Below are 18,500 nucleotides of genomic sequence, written 5' to 3'. Positions count from 1 at the left end.
AAAGCAACACACTATACTTCTTTCTATGATGTAATTTCTTTTCTAGGAATTCCCTGCTAATTCTTCTCACCTGAAAGATGTAAATGATAGATCTGGAAACTCTAAATAACTCTTATACTTTCCTGAGATCCTCCTCTTTGACAACAAAACTGTAGTTTTTACATGAATGAACTTTTCTCTATTCTTTCTTCTTTTAATGTTTTTTTCTTAAGTTATTACTGCAGATAGGCTTTTCTGGAAAGCAGATGAAAATATGCTTTTTTCTTTTGATTACATTTTCTCTCAGAATTAGTTCTCAGTAAAGCTTGATTTTCTATATTTCATTTTCAATCCTTGATATGTATCTTAGGCATGAAGAAGCTGGTGCTGGCACGATGCCCTGATCATCACTAAGACCTTATCCTGAAGCTTTTGTTTACTCTTTCCATTTGAGTGAACTTACAACTACACATCTCACCTTAAGATGGCCACTTAATGGCAATGTCTGCCTCTGGCATCTGTGCTCATTTCCCAGTAAAATAAATATGCATCAGAGGATTCTTTGGCAGGGTTTATAAAATGCTTGATCAGGGTTTAAACACAAAACCACACTCTGGAAAAGCCATATAGATGTCATATATTCAAAATGTCTTCCCAAAGTAAAAGCCTATATTTGAGCTTGCAAATGATGAAAGAATGGGTTCCAGGTTCAAGGGAGGGATAGGTATCTCCCAAGGTATATACTTACTAAATGTCAAGCCCAGATAAGGGTCAAAGTTTTCAATATAGCATTCCCTGCCCAGTTGCTAAATACACATTCCAATGTGCATTTTGTTTGTAGGTGCTTTATTTTGATGATGTAATTTTTTACAAATAAGGGTTTATTTCCCACTTAGCTTATATTAGCTAAGAATGTGGTGGTTCATACCTTTAATATCAGGACTTGACAGACAGAACTGGGCAGATTTCTTGAGTTCATGGCCAGTCTGGTCTACAGAGTAAGTTCCAAGACAGCCAGGGCTATATACAGAAACCTTGTCTTGTAAAAACAAAACAAAAATATTTGGAGATATAAATGAGAACATTCTATAATGAAATAAGTCATTTGTCTATCAATAATATATAATATACATTGCATGGATTTCATAATCAGTAGAAATGACAAAATTACCAAAACCACAAGTTTTATTGAAACACAATACCATATTAAGTAACAGACCTATATTTACAACAAACTAGTATTTCTTTCCTTAAGTTAACTCTTCTGTTTTTGACATTTATTTATTTGGATGTATGAGGGCTCTTTTATTATGAATGCCTACATGACAGAAGAGGGCATCAGATCCCATTGTAGATGGTTATGAGTCACCGTGTGTGTTGGGAATTGAACTGAAGACTTCCGTAAGAGGAGCCAGTACTGTTAACCAACTGTTAGCCAGTACTGTTGGCCAACTCTCCAGCCTAAGTTAATACTTCTTAATAACATTCAGAAGACTAGATAAACATTATAGAAATTGATTAATAAAATATTTATCCAAATGGGAGCATATTTCAGAAGGAAAGCACTAAAGAGAATGTACAATCTTAACTTCATCAAAAACTAGCATTTAATTAAACATTTTAGAAAATTGTGAAAAAGGATTATGACTTCAGTTCATGAATATGAATTATGCACATGGAAATTCTAAAAATCCTTCTCTTTAAGATGGTATAAGAAACATTTAGTTTGGTTCTTGTAGAAAATTGTAAAAATTTAGGTCCTAACAACCTGGACCCCAATGCAGACAGCTTAGAATACATGTAACCTCGGACTCAAAACAGTGAAAAGAACGCAAAAACCTACTGTGGCTACTGTTCAGAGTCAGTATCAAGAAGGCTCTCTCTTATCAAAATAATTGAGAATAATGAAGTTGCTCACTGAGACTAAGTCACGTTGACTGCAATTCATGATTTTTTCTGGAGTGTGCTGTAAGGCCTCACAGTAACTAGTTAATACCCAGGAAATTCATTACTCCGCCCCCCCCATAGGACAACCCTAAAAACTTCTACAAGTTTTGACCAAGATCTAAGATTTGTCCTGCCTTCTGTATGTTTTTGCTTAACTCCTTCAGGGACAAATGAGTTTTTGTGCCCCACATCTTCTAGAAGATATCCATTTAAGGAAAAGGATGGATCTGGGTTGTATTACATCATTATGTTGAATTATCTACAAAGAGGAGAAAACACTTAGAAAATCATGCTACCACTGACAAGGCATTTTACCTTTGAACATATTTCAATTTAAATTTCATGATGTCTTTTTGTCTCAATATCCTATCTCATCATCAATCATCTAGACCAAGACAATATTTCCATAATGAGCAGAACATGAACACTGGGGCCATGGATATTCCAGGAATCCACTGATTTGTATCAAGGACTCTAGACTCCTCCCCTGAGCAGAAATTTTCAGTGAGCCCCTTATATTTCAGTACACCTTGACCAAAGGAAGATGCACAGAGGCCTGCCAAAGATCTGGGCACAAAACAGCTCTAATTCACTGTGTTAAATGGCAAAGCCAAGCAACTGGTGATTTATGGTTCTAAATTACCATGTTGTTCATTAGTGCTAATTGCTACTCAACCTTGAAATAAAATGGTAATCAATGTGCTAAGATGAGAACACCTACACTGGTTCCATGCTGTTCACCTGCAATCCATTCTGCATGCCTTGTATTTCAGGGGAACAGGGAAGAGAGAAGCCAGAGACGTACTGCTCGGCTCCAAGCCTGCATTCTCTCTGTTCAACAGGATGACAGAGGTTTATTGGGAGGCTCTCCTAGGAGCAGATTTAGATTGCTTTTGGGGACTTGAGACGTTGAAGCTACAGAGAGATGAAGCGATGAGGCAGCTTTGCTTGAAGAGCCATGCTTCCAGTCACTACAGCTCTCGTGAACCCAGAAGTTCTGGCCTAAAGCTGTCTTCTGGTCTCACATTTGAACACGTGACTGGAATATGATGGCCTTCTCCTTCTTTCCTACTATGACACCCAAGTACTAAGCTGTTAGCTGCCAGGCAAATGATCTCAGTTTCCCATCTGTCACAATTATTTCCTTGTCATGTAGAGAAATGAGTTCTTGACTTTGATATAATAGTCCATGGTAACATCTAACACAGCCATTTGAAGGAACGGTATGTGGAGCGAGCTAACTGTCATCTTTCTTTGAAATGGATGCCAAGATCATTCAAGTGTTGGTGATGACCCTGATTCCCTCCTCTGCCATTCCATCAAGAAAGAATCAGAGTGTCAACAGACATTTCAGTTTTCCAGGGTAATTTAATTGACAAAAATATCTAGGAAAAGGAAGCAGGGCTAATTCTTTTTACAGAAGTGATTGTCACACTTATTTTTTTTACATTTTTTAATTTATTGGATATTATTTTTATTTACATTTTAAATGTTTTCCCCTTTCCAGGTCTCCCCTCTAGAAACCCACTATCCTATCTCACCTTCCCCTGCTTCTATGAGGGTGCTTCCTCACCCATCCACCCATTCCTTCCCACCTTCTTACCCTAACATTCCCCTACACTGGAACATCTAGCCTTCACAAGACCAGGAGCTTCTCCTCCATTGATGCCCAACAAGGACATCCTCTGTTACATATGTAGTTGGAGCCATATAGGTCCATCCATGTGTACTCTGGAGATGGTGGTTTAGTCAATGGGAGATATGGGGGTGGGGGGTCTTGTTGGTTGATATTGTTGTTGTTCTTATGGCGTTGCAAACCACTTCAGCTTCTTCAGTCCTTTCTCTAACTCCTTCACTGGGGACCCAGTTCTCAGTTCAATGGTTGGCTGCAAGCACCTGCCTCTGTATTTGTCAGGCTCTGATAGAGCCACTCAGGAGGTAGCTATATCAGACTCCTGTCAGCATGCACTTCATGGGATCAGCAATATTGTCTGGGGTTGGTGGATTTATGTGTATGGGCTGGATCCCCAACTAGGGCAGTCTCTGAAAGGCCTTTCCTTCAGTTTCTGCTCTATGCTTTGTCTCCATATTTCCTCCTGTGAGCATTTTTGTTCCGCTTGTAAGAAGGTATAAAGCATCCACATTTTGGTTTTCCTTCTTGTTGAGCTTCATGTGACCTGTAATTAAATCTTGGGTATTCTTAGCTTTTGGGCTAATAGCCACTTATTAGTGAGTGCATAACATGTGTGGTTTTTTTGTGATTGGGTTGCCTCACTCAGGATATTTTCTAGTTCCATCTATTTGCCTATGAATTCCATGAAATCATTGTTTTTGATAGCTGAGTAGTATTCCATTGTGTAGGTATGCCACAATTTCTGTATCCATTCCTCTGTTGAAGGGCATCTGGTTTTTTTCCATCTTCTGGCTATTATAACTAAGACTGCTATGAACATAGTGGAGCATGAGTCCTTGTTTTATGATGGAGCATCTTTTGGGTATATGGCTAGGAGTATTGTAGCTGGGTGCTCAGGTAGTACGATATCCAATTTTCTGTAGAACTTCTGTACTGATTTCCAGAGTGGTTGTACCAGCTTGAAATCCCACCAATAATGGAGGAGTGTTCCATTGTTTTCCACATCCTTGGCAGCATCTGCTATCATCTGAGGTTTTGATCTTAGCCATTCTTGACTGGTGTGAGGTAGAATCACAGAGTTGTTGTGATTTGCATTTCACTGATGACTAAGAATGTTGAAAATTTCTTTAGGTGCTTCTCAGCCTTTCGGTATTCTTCAGTTGAGAATTTTATTTAGCTCTGTAGCCCATTTTTAAAAGTGTTATTTGATTATCGGAAGTCTAATTTCTTGAGTTCTTTGTATAAATTGGATAGCCCTCTATCAGATGTGGGATTGGTGAAGGTATTTTCCCAATATGTTGATTGCCATTTTTTCCTAGTGACAGTGTCCTTTGTCTTACAGAAGCCATGTAATTTTATGACATCCCATTTGTTGATTTTTTTGATCTGAGAACATAAGTCATTGGTGTTCTGTTCAGGGAAATATCCCCTGTGCCCATGTATTCGAAGCTGTTCCCTATTTTCTCTTCTATTAGTTTCAGTGTATCTGGTTTTATATGGAGTCATTATTCCACTTGGACTTGAGCTTTGTACATGGCAATAAGAATGGGTTGATTGGCTTTCTTTTACATGCAGACCTCCAGTTGAACCAGCACCATTTGTTGAAAATGCTGTCTTTTTACCATTGGATAGTTTTAGCTGTTTTGTCACAGATCAAGTGACTGTAGGTGTGTGGGTTTATGTCTGGGTCTTTAATTCTATTCCATTGATCTACCTGCCTGTCTCTGAATCAATACCATACAATTGTTATCACTATTCCTCTCTAATTCAGTGGAGATTAGAGATGGTGATTCCCCCAAAAGTTCTTTTATTGTTGAGGATAGTTTTCACATTCTAGGGGTTTTTTTTTATTTCAAAAAATTTGCATATTGCTTTTTCCAACTGTGAGAAGAATTGTATTGGATTTTTGATGGGAATTTCATTGAATATGTAGATTGCTTTCAGCAAGATGGCCATTTTTACAATACTCTTGCTGGCAACTTATGAGCATGGGAGATATTTTTATTTTCTGAGATCTTCAATTTCTTTGTTTAGAGACTTGAAGTTCTTGTCATACAGAACTTTCACTTGCTTGGGTAGAGTCACATCAAGGTATTTTATATTATTTGTGACTATTGTGAAGGTCATTGGTTCCCTAACTTCTTTTTCAGTCTTTTTATTCTTTGAGTAGAAGAAGGCTACTGGTTTGTTTGAGTTAATTTTATATCCAGCCGCTTTGCTGAAGTTGTCAACTGTAGGAGTTCTTTGGTGGAATTTTTGGGGTCACTAAAGTATATCATCATGACATCTGCAACTAGTGATATTTAAACGTTGTCCTTTCCAATTTATATGCCTTTAATCTTTCTTTGTTGTCTAATTGCTCTGGCTAGGACTTCAAGTACTATTTTTGAATAGGTAGGGAAGAGTGGTCTAGTTCCTGATTTTAGTGGGATTGCTTCAAGTTTCTCTCCATTTAGCTTAATGTTGGGTACTAAATTGCTGTATATTGCTTTTATTATGTTTAGGTATGGGCCTAGAATTCCTGACCTTCCCAAGATTTTTATCATTACAGGATGTTGAATTTTGTCAAACCCTTTCTCAGCATCTTGTGGGTTTTTTTTCTTTAAGTTTTTTTATATAGTGAATTAAGTTGATGGATTTCTGTATATTGAATCATACCTGTATCCCTGGGATGAAGCCTGCTTGGTCAGGATGGATGATTCTATTGATTTGTTTTGGAGTCCATTTGCAAGAATCTTAATGAGTATTTTTGCATCAATTATTAATAAGTGAAATTGTTGGGAAATTCTCTTTCTTCATTGGCTCTTTGTGTTGTTTAGAAAATTGTGGTTTCAATGAATGAATTGGATAGTGTTCCTTCTGTTTCTATTTTGTGCACTTTTGGAGAGTATTGGTATTAGGCCTTCAATGAAAGTCTGATAGAATTCTGCACTAAACCAATCTTGTCCTGGGCTTCTTTCTGATGAGAGACGTCTGATGACTGCTTCTATTTCTTTAGGACTGTTTAGATAGTTTATCTGATCCTGATATCTTTCTAGAAAATTGTCCATTTTATTCAAATTTACAGGTATTTTTGAGCAAAGATTCCCAACTTAAAGGGTCATGTAATATCTTCAACAAAATTATAGAAGAAAATGTCCCCAACCTAAAGTAAGAGATGTCTACAAGCATACAAGAAGAACTCTAAAATAGAACTCCAGAACTCCAAATAGATTGGACCAGTAAAGAAAATCCTCTGGTCACATAATAATCAAAGCATCAAATGCACAGAACAAAGAATATTAAAAGCAGCAAGGGAAAAAGTTAAGTAAAATATAAAGGCAGACCTATGAGAATTACACCAGACTTCTCATCAGAGAATATAAAAGCCAGAAGATCCTAGACAAATGTCATGCAGACCCTAAGAGATCAGAAAAGCCAGCCTAGGCTACTATATTCAGCAAAACACTCCATTTCAATAGATGGAGAAACCAAGATATTCTATGACAAAACCAAATTTATGCAATATTTTTTGACAAACCAGCGCTACAAAGGAACATTCCAACACAGAAACTACACCCTAGAAAAAGCAGGAATGTAATATTATTCCAATTCACCCAAAAGAAGATAGCCAAGCATACATAATTCTACCTCTAACAACAAAAATAACATTAAACAACAATCACTATTGTTGCTTAATATCTCTCACCATCACTGGATTCAGTTCCCCAATAAAAAGACATACACTAAAAGACAGGATACAGGACATTGTGTCCTGTGATTCCTGGATGTTTTGGGTTAAGATCATCTTGCACTTTGAATTTCCTTTGATGGTTGTGTCAATGTTTTTTTATGGGCTCTTCTGCCATTGAGTTCTCTCTTCTATCTCTTGTGCTCTATTTGTGATGCTTGTATCTTTGACTCCTGAACTCTTCCCTAGGTTTTCTACCTCCAGGGTTGTCTTTATTTGTTATTTCTTTATTGTTTCTAGTTCCCTTTTTAGGTCCTGGATGGCTTTGTTCAATTCTGTCACCTGTTTGGTTGTGTTTTCCTGTAATTGTTTAAGGGACTTTTGTGTTTCCTCTTTAATGGCTTCTACCTGTTTACCTGTTGTCCTGAAGTTCTTTAAGGGAGTTATTTATTTCCTTCTTAAAGTTCTCCAACATCCTTATGAGATGTGATTCTTAATCAGAAGATTGCTTCTCTGGTGTACTGGAGTATTTAGGACTTGCTGTTGTGGGAGAACTGGGTTCTGATAATGCCAACCTTAAGTTCTTGCACTTGCCTGTCACCATCTGGTTGTCTCTGGTATAAGCTAGTCTTACTGTCTCTGACAGTGGCTTGACCCTCCTTTAAATCTGTTTGTCAGCATTCCTGAAAGATTAGCTCTGTCCCAGTGGGATCTGGGTACTGAGAGTTGTGGCACCCGGTCACCTCTGGGTGCAGAGATTAACAGGAATGATCCTGTCCCAGACTGCTTTTTGGTTCCTGTGTCCTGAGGGCTCCAAGCCAGTCCCTGTGAGCAGAAAGGGTGGTCTCACCTGTGCTCTCTGGTGTGTCAGCACTCCTGGGAAACCAGTTTTCTCCAGGCAGGATCTGGGTACAGAGAACTGGGACACAGGGTAAGTTTTGGGTACAGATGGAAACTGGAAGGATCCTGTCCCAGTGATGGCCATTCTTTTAGATAGAGTTGTGTATTTGTCTGCTGAATCTCCTGTTTATTGTGAATCAGAGGGGTCAACATAAGAATCAACAATGTTACATTGAAAATAATCATGGACAATTGGATTCCTTTTATGCTTGCTTTACTTAGAGTTATGAATCTTACGTAGCTCTAAAGCATGTGACATTAAGCTTTAAAATATTAGTAGACTTCACTTTTCAAGAAGGTTTAGATAAGAATGAAATTAAATAGAAAGTATACAGTTTCTAGACATCCCTGCATCCCCCAGTTTTCTGTTTTAGTAAGAGTTTGCATGGTGCCTTTGCTACAAGTGAGGAGACCATGAAAATTCTTGGGTGGGGTGTAAGTATGGAACAAATTGAGTAGTCAGGAATAATTTCAAGTGGAGTAAATGTTTTATATGAAACTAGGACACTTTGTCTCAAGGTGATCAAATTATTTTACATTCCTGAAAATGACTAAGAGCCCCTGTCCCACATAAGCTGGACTTTCAAAAATTTTAATATATCTTAGTAGTATCACATTGTAGTTTGAATTTTTAGTTCCTAATGACAAATGGTTCTAAACAATTATCTGGTGCCTTATGTCATCTGTATGTTGTCTTGAAAATTTGCCGTGTGTGTGTGTGTGTGTGTGTGTGTGTGTGTGTGTGTGTGTGCGCGCGCACATTTCTTGAGGATGCACTTGGATATGTTCCTTTAGATAGGCCAGATTAGGATGCCAATTCCTGAGGACCTGAAGTTACAGGTGTTTCTGAAGGACTCCTGACTTATGTTATGAATGCTGCAACCTCAATTCTAGCTCTTCTGTTTGTACAGCAAACTCTCTGTTGACTCACCTCTCCGGGGCCCTGTGTATTGTTTTTAGTGAGGTGTCTCCTCTGGAGGCTCCACAGGGTATAAAAACGGAAAAACAGGGAATGACTATATGAGGGGGTGTCCCACCTTCAGGGAAAGTGGTCCCTTGAACACCAGGTGGTGGACCCTTATGAGTATAGTGTTAGTTCACTACTCTGACTCGAGAGTCCATCCTCTCCAGAAACAATTAATTTTCCTTTTCTGCTCCTGTGTCAGAATTGTGTCCAATTCTTAGCCAATACTTAAATCTTCAGCGCAATGGGCTGATTTCTTCCCTACTGCCTTCAGACTCTGGACCCATTTCCTCTTAGTGTTTTCCAGCTCCTTCTCCTACATTTGCCCTCATTGATACAGTGAGGTTAGTAGGATGTGCAATTGGACTTTACCTTTCCTTCTTTGGATGAGGCTATAGACAGCAACTCCTTAAGGCAGCTGGGTTCTGGGACTGTCATTTTATCTGAAGGAGGCCTTTAAGGAGAAAGGACAATTCTGCAAATATTTACAGTAGGAACTTTTCTTGTTCCCTGGTAGATGCAAGGTTTTTTGTTTTTTGGTTTTTGGTTTTTTTGGTTTTTGGTTTTTGGTTTTTGGTTTGTTTTTTGTTTTTTTTTTTTTTTGTTTTTTTTCTGATCTTTATCATGAGCTGTTGGAACAGAAACTCCTCACAGAACTGGGGCCTTTATAAAACTGTGCTCCAGAAGATTTTTATCTTTTACAGTGGACCACACTAGGACCCAGCTGCTGGTGAGTATTTATGTGTTCTGAGCCGATCCTGCAGTGGCTCCCTTTCAAGTCATTCACCAACTCTGCATTTTCAAAGCTGCAGTTTGTGCTATGGCCTCAATTACCCACAGGCACTAAGAATTTTCAGGCGTTCACTTTGTTCATCTTTTGCATTAGCATGAAACATCTTCCAAATTCTTGAGATTCAAAAATGAAATTAGATGATCTATGTGCTGATTTTCATAGCCAAATATGCATTTTATACAAATCAACAAAAAACTTGTTTTAAAGTCATGAAATTAATGGCCGTTACAGGATTACAGACTTGGAATAAAGTAAATTACGAAAAAAGCGAATTGAATAATTTACCTAATATGTTAAATGTCTTTAAAAATTAAATGTAATACAAAATTTCTAATCCCTATGCCAATAACATGATTAAATAAATTTTTCTGAATTTCCAGGGGGAAAAATAAACAAAGGATTTTTCTGAATAGGTGTTGACTAACCTGAGAGACCAATGCAAATGTCCCATATGACAATTCATATCTTTTAAAAGTTAATGTATGAATTTCAATGTAGGCTAGGTCTATAAAACAAGTTGATAATAATTTTTATCATAGACATTAGGGAAGATATCAATGTACTGCTAACCTTGTTATACTTTAATTTTCATACATGCAATAAACATTTATTCCTCTGACATGAATAAATTTACAGTAAAAACAAACAAACACACCTAAAAAGATACAATGTTGTTGTATTGGCATTCTTCCAACCCAGGCTATTTCTAGTTCCAAATCACAGGAAGCTAATTGCTATAGATGATAAAGTCAAAGGACAGAGTGGACGAGCTTAGTTTCTTTGTTTAAGGCTTGTTAATGGATAAATAAACACTCTTAATATTTGACTAGCTCTGCTAAAATTTAACTGTTCTCATTTAGAAAAACAAAAGAATGCATAAATCAGATTTGTACAACGCTGTTGAAGAGATTCTACAGAATTTATATGAGGTCACCTACCTTGTAATAGGGAGTTGTTTTTTTGTTTTTTAACTCATATGCATATTTTTAATGCATTCATATGCATGTCTGCCATGAATGTTAAGTATAAGAATCCTATTGGTGACACTTAGACATGCCAATCAAACCAAAGGACATTCCGTTCACTGCAGTATTGCAAATCCTCTTGCTGGAATTAGTCACATCTGGAATTTCTTTTGCTCATGTCCAGTCTGTAAGAGTTTTTCGAGAGTCTCCATTTCCATGGCCCTGAGATTTTCATAGTCCTCTAGGAATGTAATCATATTGCTGAATTAATTGAGCTCTAACTGACTTTGGCAGCAAGGAATTTGATAAGGTAAGAGAAAATTAAATGTGGGCTTAATATTAGCCCACTGGAGTAGAACCGAAATAATTAGAGCTCAATTCTTGATTCCTTTAGTATGTGTGCCCACAGTGCAATTCCCATTCCAGAACACCAAGTGGTAGGATGAGCTTGGGGCTGCCACTTTCTAACTCCACTGCTGTCTTAGCAATTCTCTTTTTAAGAGATGTCACCACCCATGCAAACATATATGAAGAAGGTTCCACAAAGTATGGCAGGGAAAAAAAGCAGAAGGAATGTCAGCCTACCCAGGCTCACATTTAAGGCAGGCACTTTCCTGCTCCTGTGCCAAGCCTTGGTGTACATCAGGAATGGATAGCAGGTTTCTTAGTTAATTTGCAATAGGTGACACATCTATAAATCTGCTTCCTCCAGCCAGAGTAATCTACCTGTCTGGTAGATGCTCCTGTCTTCTTTTCATGCCATCCATTGCTTCAATAGCCCTAGAACTTAATTTTCGTTGCCGTAGTTGACAATCATAGCTGATCCAAACTCCTGATGCAACATCTTAAGTATTCAAAAATAAGTTCACATTAACACTACTACTGATAAATCTTGAATCTCAGATCTGGTCTCTACAGCACTAAATACATTCATATTTTGATGTCCTTATGACATCTGACGTAAACAAACCCCTACCCTACTGATAATGCTGCATATGTCTGCCAACCAGACCTTCACTTGAAATCAGCTCAACTCGGTTCTATTAGGTTGAAATGGAAGAATTTATACATACATTGTGCTCTGGCTATTTTTGGCATTCCACAGAAGTGAGAAACTGAAAGTTGATATTTTTCTCCCTGAAATATGCTCTAATCACCAATGACAGACTTAAAAAATAAATAGCTGAGCTATTTAAGTTGGCATAATTGCACACTGAAGAGAAGGTTTTATAAATATTTAACTTTTTATTTCCATATTTTAGGCATGCCAACTATTAAAAAAAGAAGGAGGTAATGTCTGGAAAGCGCAAAGGACTTTGCACTCAGACAGCTCTGAATTTGAATCCCAGTTCAATACCACCCTTACTAGGAAACTATCTGCAAGAATTTTTATTTCTCTGACACTTGTTTTCTTGTAAAATATGTGACAAGTTCACAAACTACAAGGTGGCTTTAAAGGACAATTGAAATTTTAAATAAATAACGTTTATGACTATACCTGACACATGAGGGTTGCTTAAAGTAGTACGGCATGGCCATTGATCCTTTGGTTATGTATGACTTGCTTGACATCCTAAATGATGCTCAAGTACTAGGCTCTGATCATAGCTGGGGAAGCCTGAACCACAGACAATGTCACAGTCTTCCTTTCCCCAATGTAGGTTTGACCCTCCTGCAGTAGTACCTGATCACAAAGTTAGTGTGCAAGTGTTCCAGATGGAACAGGAATTCTACCTGGGAAGTTGTGCAGCCCATGTTTGTCTTTCTTTGACCTCCAGGAACTCATATAATTTCACATATGCAAAAAGAAATAGTGACAAAAGTTGATTAGTTAGAATAGTTTTGTAAGTGTGGTATTTGGAGCATAATCACTCTTGGAAACATAAAAAAGCAAAATAGTTGGTCAATTTAACCTGCCAATTTTGCCAGCCACAGGATAAGGAAAGGACTGAAGTCACAATGACATGTGAGCATGATTTTACATAGGGTTCTCAATAAAGCACACCTAGTTCTCACAGACTGTACACATCCTGGAGACTTCCTCAATTGTTGAAATTCTTTTCTCCAAGGGCATTGTAATAACCATTTTCTGAACATAGATTCTAGGGTAAGAAAGAAATTCTAGAAGATGAAAAGGAGACCTGGGTGTACCATACTTATACTAAACAGGAATCATTGTTTATCTTTAAATAGAACTGAATATTCTTTTGTTCGTCTAAAAGTTTTTCTGCGATAGGTCCCTGAAGAAATTGTTTTCAGAGGGGCACAACAGCATTCACCTAGTCAGTGGTCCTCACTAAGCATTTCCTCTTCTGGTCAAGCTCAATAGAATGTGTTTATGCATGTGTGTGCGCATGTGTGTGCGTATGCGTGAGCCTGTATTCTTTGTTAAAAAACAAAATAGTGAAATGAGATTATCTGCATTTTCCTGAAGCATTTCCAGCATGGAAAAGCTACCCAAACAGCAAACTACCTCTCACTCCGCTCAGACCCAGAGCACTCGCCAGCCTTGGTACATCGACATGCTTCACTACACATCCTAAGACTGACGGTCAATTGAAGTCCGCTTTAGAAAGTAGAGCAGCTTCTTCTTAAAACCACTGCTGGTGTGGTCTTGTCATGGTATTTTCTGTAACATTCGAACTGAGTAACACCAAAGTGGAATGAGCAAACTGATTCGGCGGATGACGATTTTGAAAACATACATGATAAGGGAGTCCTGAACCAAAGCAAGCGAACTGCCTTTTACCATGACTGAAAGTTCTAAGACAACCTGACTACTTGCATCTTGCAATTATGAAGTATTTTTTTCCACATTTAAAAAAGAGAAAGCCTGGGAATACAAGCAATTATTAGGTGCTAGATTGGGAAAGAAAAGCCATTGATTCCCTCCACATCTTATGAAGCTCTAGTCCCAATTTGAACTGAAATATCAGTAATGTAAAAAAAAGTAGTAAGGAATACCGTAAATTGCATTAACACCCATTTCAGCACATATGACTGTACTTTAACTACTCAAGCTTCTCATAAATGTTTGCTCAGCAAAGAACTTGACTGCTGGGAAATTTAATGTTCGCTATATGAAAACACAAATTTCTGCAATTGCTGTCTTGAGATGGTAAAAATAGGAGAAAAATGAACATGTTGGTGTTCAAACCAAGAATACAGGTAACCAGAAAAAAACAAACAAAACATTTCTAGGTGGAGATAAGTCCTAACTTCTAATTCGAGGTATAAAGGAGCCACATATTGTTCCTCCCATCTTCACAGCAGTAATGGCTGTAAAAACATTTAGTCAGTGTTTTCTGATGCACTCAGTCACCAGCGTTCTGAGTTTGTCAGAGTCATTATCTGAACAGGTCAAGGACAATCTAATCATCATAGTTGAATTAAATATGTGTATATGTGCGTGCGCATACACACACACACGCACGCACACACACACACACACACACACACACACACACACACACACACACACACACACGGTGGAGGCATCCATTTTGACCAGATACTACAGGCTTAGTGTAAGTGAATCTGAGAATGAGGAGCCTCTGAAATATAACCTAATTAGCTGTAACTCTTAACACATAATCACAATCAAAATATGTATCTTTTTCAGAGGTTTTTAGTGATTGCATTTGATTTTTCAAAGGGAAACTTTAAGAACAACCCTATATATCAGGACGGAAAAAAGTTTCATTGGAAATACTCCTTTTCGATACCCAGAATTAGGCTGCTCTCTGTGGAGAACTCAGGCCATAGCCTGGTGTCTATTCATGTTCAGCTTTTCTCTTGTGAAGGAAGAAGCCAAAGAGTTTATCGGCCAAAGACTGAAATGTGATCATGAGATTAGAAAGCACCCCCCTTCAACTTACTGGTACTGTATAAATAAGGCTCCAAGACCACAATGATAACTTATAACTAAAATGGCTTCAAGAAACACACTGCTATGAGAAACCATGATTAAGAAGATCAACACCAATTGAACATATGAAAACACCAGAGAAATTCATTATCTCTGGCCAAATAGAAATAAGCATTAAACAAAGGCTCATTCCTAACAAGATTTTAATAAATTCTTCTTGTGAAACAACAGTTTATTTGGTAACTATTATATGATCCAATATACATGCTTTCAACAAAAATTACAGCGCCTGCCAAAAGAGAGGGGAGAAAAAGACACAAAGAGTATGACAGAGTCAGATCTCACCAGGGCACAGATACTGAAAAGATCAAAAAGGCAATTTAACTATGGTTAAAATGCTCAGGGAGAAAAAAAATAACCCATGTATAAGAAAACACAACGGTAATCCAGGAAGAGTAATCCAGAAATCATCTGAACCAGGCAACTGCACCCATTTGTCCTGTGCTTAAGCACCTGCCTCATGGGGGCTTCGTCTTCAGCCTTGCCTTGTGTTTCTGAACAAAGCCACCATAGTACTGGATCAGATTTGAGAATATTTTGTGAATTGGCTTTGGGAATCCTCTTCCGTGTCAGGAATACAGTGGCATCAAGCATGATGGGAAGGGTGCTTGGAGTCTGTGCACACCTGCAGCCTCATAGAATGATGGTGTAATCAGGAGGCGGTCAAAATAGACAAATGCAGATCAATGCTATACTTAGTTTCCTGGAGAAGGGCAACTAACTTGAAGAGGCAGATTAAGCATCATGCAATTGATCCCATTCATCTTCATGAACAAAAACTGTTCTCAGATGTCATTGGCCTTCGGGATTTCCACAGAGGAATTCTGCATTTTATCAGTTTAGAAAAGTCTGTCTTTGCTTTGTGTGAGGTTTTCTATAAGATGCAGATTAAAATAGATCAAATATTTTCCTTACGTCTTCATGGAAGAAAGGAAAAGAAGAATATTGTCCTTGATCTGATGGTGATTGCCTGTCAAACGCAATGCTGAAACCTATGTAAACATTTTTAAAAATCATTTTTGTGTCCATTAAATCCTGATTGGGAGGCATCAGCATCCTATTTTACAGATCAAGGTACAGAACCTAGAAAGAGTAAAGCACAGTCTCAAGTTTCGCATTCAAAATAGAATTGATAATTGAACAGATATCTCTTTGACTCTGCTAAGTATTATTTCATTTCTTATCACATCTGCTATAAGACTCCGGGTCTGGTAAGGTACTGATTTTCCAACACTGTTTTCTTTTTTCTCCCTGTTGGAAAGAATTGAGAAAAATGTAAGTTCTAAATTCAGGCTATCTGTGACCCCATATTCTTTCTGTGAATTTAAAGCTATATATAGTTCAAATCAGTGTCTTAAATTCTTCATCAGCATATAACGTTAGGAGAAATCTGAGGAATGTCCAGAGGGCTAAGTGACTTTGTGTCTAAGAGCTTTATGATGTAAATACTCAAAAGTCGATCCTGTGCTAATTCCCACTATTAATTCCCTCTAATATTATAGCTGAGAACTTTTCTCTCAGGCACGGCTACACAGAAGTGGACCTGTGCACAGAACACTTTAATGCCACATCCTAAGTCTCAATCGCTGAGAAACACACAAACATTAAGATCCCATCCATCCACAGAAGATGGTGGCACAGTCATTTATGAGATTCAGATAAGCAAGAAAACCAAAGCCTTCCTTATGATTGGAGCAAAGACCCTGTAATTGTCTGCAGCTTTGAGTGTGCAGAATCTGCAGCTTGTACGGGTGGAAGCCTCTATTACTGTGGCCTTTCCCGGAGAGAAGCCAACAGCATGCACCTGGTGAGAGCCTGGCCAGACGCTCTTGCAGGTGGCTGGGAAAGCAGGACCATGCTGCCCAGGCATTTCAAATAATGGAGCTGTCGGGAAAGCCGTTCAGACAGTATTTTTTATGTGTGGCTAAAAACTAGATGTTACATTGATTTCAAGCATAGTATTGGCTCCAAGTGACTGTGGTGACACCAGCCAACTTTATCAACCAGGGTAATAGGCTTCTACAACCTTGGGAACAATCTGGTTCTCAAAGAGATTGCAGCTTAGTACAAAGTAAGAAGGATTCATAAAGCTTTCCATATCAAGAAAGCTATTCTTCGCTTTCACTTTGTGTCTTTCAATAGGACCCCTATAGTCTTAGATGCAAATGTGGAGTGCTGAACGATTAGTACCTGACAGTAAGCTGTTCACACTTCAATCTCTTTGAGCTGTTTATTTGAGGAAAGCAAAGCGAACGTTGGGGACAGATCCATGCACTCACGGGACTCTAAGCACCATCACTTTTAGGGTAAAATGTTTGCTACCAGAACAACATACAGCCATATGTGCTACGCATCTGCATCCGCTCAGGGCTCCTTGCTCTGAGAGCTGCATCTCAACAGCTGCCACAGCAGCAGAGTTCTGAGCACAGACGCTACACAGGCCAAGTCTCTCATCCGTGTGCTGATGCCATGGGCTGCTGGCCTCCTGTGGAATGACAGGCTTTTAGTTACTCAATCCATTAAAGTACCAAAAAGCTCCTCTAGGTTAGTGTAAAGGATGCTTTGGAAGGTTAGAAAAAAAACATAAATAGACTTAAATATTCATGTGGAGCCATACTTAATTTGTAGTTTAATTTTCATTTTTATTGTGTATCGAATGATAAAGTATTGCTTGCTAGATTTCTGTTTCTCTCTCTCTCTCAGAGAGACTCACGGGACTCTGAGAGAGAGAGAGAGAGAGAGAGAGAGAGAGAGAGAGAGAGAGAGAGAGAGAGAGAGAGAGAGGCGAGAATTCGTAGGCAAATATTTAGGTTTTCTAGGCTTTGATTTAATTCCTCAGCTCCAACATAGTAGCACAGAGCATCTATGTCCCTCACCAACACACAGACAAGACCACACACACCCACCCCCAGCACGTGTTTATCGAAACAGCTGCATTTGGCTGCAGTTCTCAGGACCCGCTCTTCCTACTGTGCATACCCTGAATAGTAAGCTCACACAGCCCCAGCTTCATGCACGTCTTCATTTCTTTATCCGTAGACTGTCTCCTTCTGATCCTGAGAATACCAGCTTCACAGAATTGCACAGGGTTTCCTCAGTCGTGAAAGCACTCGGGATCACTTAGAGTGGGGAGAGAATCCTACTTACTGAAAGAACTGATGCACCCCCAGCTGACAGGAGCATTGATAGGAATTTCCAGTGTTCTGAAGTGGAATGTTTCCTACAAGCAGCCATAGCAACGGTACTTCTCTCACCCAAAGCGTGTGTATCTGCTAAGGCACACTTAGACATCCTGCTCAACACCAAATGGTAATATCTTCCCTTCCCAACCCTGTAAAATGCTGGAGGGAGAGCTGTCGAGCTGAGGACCGAGGGCTTCGATCCTAATATGCTCTGCTTTGACAACTCTCTTTCCTCTGTTGTTCTTTCCTAAAATGAAGTTGTCTTTTGAGCCATTGTTAGCAAAGATGGGCTGTCATTTCTATGGCCTGAGGGATCCTGGCACCATTTTACTTTGCAGAAAGCCAATATTAAAACAGTCCCCAGGTATCCTATTTCTCTTCCCAAATGGCGGCCCCGCCAGCAGCGCCTGTGGGCTTGTTTATGTGGATGGATTTTCCTCTGACTGTGAGCTACTTATTTTAAGTTTGGCATAACGGCTATTTCTTTGCTAACTTGACTTTCTTGTTACTGTAGGCTCTCTGCCTGTTGAAAGTGATCA

The 18,500-nt window shown here is 38.6% G+C and overlaps 1 protein-coding gene and 1 long non-coding RNA gene across 10 annotated transcripts in view; one reads left to right on the top strand and one right to left on the bottom strand.

Moving 5' to 3' along the window:
- Positions 1-18,500, top strand: part of Nrg3 (neuregulin 3) — a 1,115,105-nt gene that overhangs the window by 1,042,186 nt on the left and 54,419 nt on the right.
- On the bottom strand, positions 14,940-17,975 carry LOC134482458 (uncharacterized). The gene is made up of 2 exons (XR_015639680.1): positions 17,759-17,975; positions 14,940-16,030 (listed from the first exon to the last, which is right to left on the bottom strand). It is a non-coding gene; the product is annotated as an uncharacterized LOC134482458 (long non-coding RNA).

The sequence above is a fragment of the Rattus norvegicus genome, chromosome 16 (assembly GCF_021556685.1).
Source record: "Rattus norvegicus strain SHRSP/BbbUtx chromosome 16, alternate assembly SHRSP_T2T, whole genome shotgun sequence".
Classification (NCBI taxonomy): Eukaryota; Metazoa; Chordata; class Mammalia; order Rodentia; family Muridae; genus Rattus; species Rattus norvegicus.
This window is presented reverse-complemented; position numbering and strand designations above follow the sequence as displayed.